The sequence below is a fragment of the Schistocerca americana genome, chromosome 6 (genome assembly GCF_021461395.2).
Source record: "Schistocerca americana isolate TAMUIC-IGC-003095 chromosome 6, iqSchAmer2.1, whole genome shotgun sequence".
Taxonomy (NCBI): Eukaryota; Metazoa; Arthropoda; class Insecta; order Orthoptera; family Acrididae; genus Schistocerca; species Schistocerca americana.
Genome location: NC_060124.1, coordinates 288,482,080 through 288,487,079, shown reverse-complemented (window position 1 = coordinate 288,487,079; position 5,000 = coordinate 288,482,080). Strand labels below are relative to the sequence as shown.

General features: G+C 54.2%; 1 non-coding gene across 1 annotated transcript in view; it reads right to left on the bottom strand.

Moving 5' to 3' along the window:
- The window catches only part of LOC124621016, a 1,910-nt gene extending 1,143 nt beyond the window's left edge, over window positions 1–767 (bottom strand). Inside the window, exon 1 of the ribosomal RNA XR_006980508.1 lies at window positions 1–767. This exon is cut by the window's left edge and continues 1,143 nt beyond it. This is a non-coding gene — a ribosomal RNA (small subunit ribosomal RNA).
- Between the last annotated feature and the right edge of the window lie 4,233 nt (window positions 768–5,000).

The window sequence follows — 5,000 nt, the reverse complement described above, 5'->3', positions numbered from 1 at the left end:
CGAGCACGCACGAGGCGCGTCGCACGCCTTCAGCTCGCCCCACCGGCAGGACGTCCCACGATACATGCCAGTTAAACACCGACGGGCGGTGAACCAACAGCGTGGGACACAAATCCAACTACGAGCTTTTTAACCGCAACAACTTTAATATACGCTATTGGAGCTGGAATTACCGCGGCTGCTGGCACCAGACTTGCCCTCCAATAGATACTCGTTAAAGGATTTAAAGTGTACTCATTCCGATTACGGGGCCTCGGATGAGTCCCGTATCGTTATTTTTCGTCACTACCTCCCCGTGCCGGGAGTGGGTAATTTGCGCGCCTGCTGCCTTCCTTGGATGTGGTAGCCGTTTCTCAGGCTCCCTCTCCGGAATCGAACCCTGATTCCCCGTTACCCGTTACAACCATGGTAGGCGCAGAACCTACCATCGACAGTTGATAAGGCAGACATTTGAAAGATGCGTCGCCGGTACGAGGACCGTGCGATCAGCCCAAAGTTATTCAGAGTCACCAAGGGAAACGGACCGGACGAGCCGACCGATTGGTTTTGATCTAATAAAAGCGTCCCTTCCATCTCTGGTCGGGACTCTGTTTGCATGTATTAGCTCTAGAATTACCACAGTTATCCAAGTAACGTGGGTACGATCTAAGGAACCATAACTGATTTAATGAGCCATTCGCGGTTTCACCTTAATGCGGCTTGTACTGAGACATGCATGGCTTAATCTTTGAGACAAGCATATGACTACCGGCAGGATCAACCAGGGAGCTGCGTCAACTAGAGCTGAGCAGCCCGCCGCCCGGGAGTGTGTCCCGGGGGCCCGCGCGAACACGCAAGCGTCCGCTCAATTATTCTGCAAACAGGAGGAGGCTGAGCTCCCCTGCACAATACACCTCGAAACCCTCTCAGGTCCCGGCGGCGCGCAGCGCCGTCCTAAGTACTTGGTCGGGTTCGAGAGAGGCGCAATCGCCCGGAGTTTGGCGAGTAGACGCTTTAGGTGCGACCACCCGTGCTCCCAACTGAGCTTGCCGCTGCCGACAGAGGCCCGGGAGCGTGCTGTCGTGGCATTGCCGGCGGGAGACAACACGCGCCACCTACGGTGGCCGGCAGCTCCAACGCCAGCGCCACAGAAGGACAAAAGCCCCACTTGGGTGCCGAAGCGAACTCTCCCAGCACAGCGCACGCGCCAACACGTCCGCACAGCTGCGATACAAACCACCTGCGAGAACCGCAGAGGCGACCGAGCAGCAGACGGCGTCGCGGCGCCGAGCGCCGGGCGGCGGCGCATCCTCAGCGCACACAGTCCTCAATCGGACCAGCACACTGCAGATGTCCACCGCGCTTCGCACCGGGCCCGCGAGGACCTACTTTGGCCGCACGGCGCCGCGTGCAGGGTGCGCCGGCGCGCAGCTGCGCCGCCTGCCGCCTCCGTCGGCCGGCGCGCCTGCCACTGGCCGCCCCCACCAGCCGGCTGTAGCGCGTGCGCCCACGCACCGCGCGGCCAGCACGCCGGGAGGCCCCCCCTCACCGGCCGGGGACGGTCCCACCCAGCCACCGCCGCGTATCGCTTCACACCCACATGCCATTCACGTTCGTGGGCATGGTGGGTATCGCTGAAACAACCGGTTGGTAGCTCAACCGATCGTCGCCATCACTGATTCACCTCTAGCGAGAACAACCGCACCACAACGGTTTACCAGTTCTTCATTTGCGTAACGTCACCAGCAAACGTAGACGTCCATCGCCATTTGCAAATTCAACGATTGTTGCATGCCTGTGTCAGGTGTCACGACACACTATGTCTGCCCACATACACGCAACAACATGTGCACGCTTCGCGAACACGTGGAAGGTGGCCCCCGTACGTATGCGATGTCCATTGCGCGAACGACTGTCAACCGGCCTCTGTCGCATGTCGCAGATGTGGAACGCAGTGCACCATGCTATCACGGTGTGTGAGAAGAGACGACTACGTCTGACAACACGCGCCACTACATCAACAGACGGCTCATGCTGATCGCCATCCACGGCATACCATACTGCAATCCAGCTCTTATAGGGAGACGACACGTAGCTGAGTGCACAATATTTGGACCGTATGGTTCGCCGTTGTTGGCGCAGTCGTGGTACGGTCACACATGTACCACGATGTATCATTCAGTACATGAGGACCAATGTGCAGTACAGTGTGTCATTTGGACGTACAACATCAGCGGACAGTTGACACAAGCCGTACCACAACGTAGGCTGTGCTTCGCCATGCGAATGCCAATGAACAACTGCGAAGGGCATTGAGCATGTACGTCCTGCTGCCATCCGCATTACAGTGTATAGCTGCAAGGTGTTTAACATGAAGCGATACTCTGGGGACCGGGCAGTGCGAGTGGCAAACTATATTGCGGGGGTTGCAGTTAGGCAACACTACACTAATTTAACGCGTCGTATGACAATTACAGAGCGGGTTAAGGCCCAACGTGTGTTGGGTTAAGGCCCAACGTGTGTTGGGTTAAGGCCCAACGTGTGTTGGGTTAAGGCCCAACGTGTGTTGGGTTAAGGCCCAACGTGTGTTGGGTTAAGGCCCAACGTGTGTTGGGTTAAGGCCCAACGTGTGTTGGGTTAAGGCCCAACGTGTGTTGGGTTAAGGCCCAACGTGTGTTGGGTTAAGGCCCAACGTGTGTTGGGTTAAGGCCCAACGTGTGTTGGGTTAAGGCCCAACGTGTGTTGGGTTAAGGCCCAACGTGTGTTGGGTTAAGGCCCAACGTGTGTTGGGTTAAGGCGCAACATAGGTTAGGTTAAGGCGCAACATAGGTTAGGTTAAGGCGCAACATAGGTTAGGTTAAGGCGCAACATAGGTTAGGTTAAGGCGCAACATAGGTTAGGTTAAGGCGCAACATGGGTTAGGTTAAGGCACAATATGGGTTAGGTTAGGGTACAATATGGGTTAGGTTAAGGTACAATATGGGTTAGGTTAAGGTACAATATGGGTTAGGTTAAGGTACAATATGGGTTAGGTTAAGGTACAATATGGGTTAGGTTAAGGTACAATATGGGTTAGGTTAAGGTACAATATGGGTTAGGTTAAGGTACAATATGGGTTAGGTTAAGGTACAATATGGGTTAGGTTAAGGCGCAACATAGGTTAGGTTAAGGCGCAACATAGGTTAGGTTAAGGCGCAACATAGGTTAGGTTAAGGCGCAACACAGGTTAGGTTAAGGCGCAACACGGGTTAGGTTAAGGCGCAACACGGGTTAGGTTAAGGCGCAACACGGGTTAGGTTAAGGCGCAACACGGGTTAGGTTAAGGCCCAACACGGGTTAGGTTAAGGCGCAACACGGGTTAGGTTAAGGCGCAACACGGGTTAGGTTAAGGCGCAACACGGGTTAGGTTAAGGCGCAATACGGGTTAGGTTAAGGCACAATACGGGTTAGGTTAAGGCACAATACGGGTTAGGTTAAGGCACAATACGGGTTAGGTTAAGGCACAATACGGGTTAGGTTAAGGCACAATACGGGTTAGGTTAAGGCACAATACGGGTTAGGTTAAGGCACAATACGGGTTAGGTTAAGGCACAATACGGGTTAGGTTAAGGCACAATACGGGTTAGGTTAAGGCACAATACGGGTTAGGTTAAGGCACAATACGGGTTAGGTTAAGGCACAATACGGGTTAGGTTAAGGCACAATACGGGTTAGGTTAAGGTACACATTGTTGTAAGGAAAGGTGTTTTGGGGGGGGGGGGGCGGTTTGTTGATTGTGATTATCGTAAGTAAATGACTGCGGCATCATCTGATTTGCCATGTCAGGGTGCACCTTTGGCTCATGACAGGCGGCGCTCTGATTCCATGCTTGTGGCAGACCTGTGTCTTTCATTCCTGCCATTGTTTGTGTGCTGTGACAGGAGGCAGTATTGTGATGTTGGGTGTACCCCTGTGTAGGACATGTGTGGGTGTTGGTGGCTTAGCTGAGCAATGGTGGTTGTCGGAAGGGTGGGATATTCTGTTTTGTGAGTGGACCTCCCGGTCTGGTTATGATAGTGTGGATTGTCTAATGTGGCGGAGAGGATGCACTGGGTGTTGTTCCATGCTGGTGCTTACATATTGTCTCTGTGCCTGTTACAGGCAGAGAGTAGTGCGTGATAAGAGTGTCTGGCTGACGTGTGGTTGTGATTGTGAGCAGAGTCTTTCAGCATGTATACGGACAGTTGTATACATTATCTGTATTTTGATGGCTCTATCTATTACTAATCAGCGCCGTGTATACGTTTCATCCGGTTCCAGTCGAAACTGTTGTATCTCTGTACATTAGTGACACGGCGAGGCCGCCACGTAGTTACTCGTCTCGGCAGCTTCCACCGGTGTATGGCAAATGATTATAAGGAATCAGTGTAGTCGTCAATACCGGTAGTGTGACGTCACATGTCTGGGGTGGGGGACGCTGCGCCCTTCCGGTGGGTCATGGCCTAGGAAGACTCTTCCCACGCAGGGGGGGGCTTGGACTGTCATTGACTCTTCCGAGTAATATACTTGCCGTACGTTTTTGCGACTGCGAGTGCAACGCTCACCGGTACCGACATGGATGGAGCGCCTCCTAGCTGCCGCTGAGCATCTGCATTCGTACAGAGAGCAACGCGATCGCGTCTGTAGCTCGTACGCGGTACAGCTCGCAGCTCATGTATATGGACAGCGGGAATGTCGCATATTGGACATAACTCTTCATGAAACGCACGTTATAGGGGTGGATTGCACATTGCGAGTGCCAGCAAAGTCCGCCGTTCATCCGCTGGAGTTGCGAGTTGGGCGGTTGGGGTGGGGCACGAACGGGTGCAGGTGGAGTGATTGCCGGTCCACGACTTCTTGCGGCAGAGGCGCTGGCGTTGGGGTGCTGTTGTCGACAGAGGATGCAGGCTTTGTGGGTGGGGTCGAAAGAAGGGCACTGTGGGCCCATGGCTGTCTTAGTCGGCTTGGCGTCTCATAGATGACGGTATCGTCGTTGCAGGAGG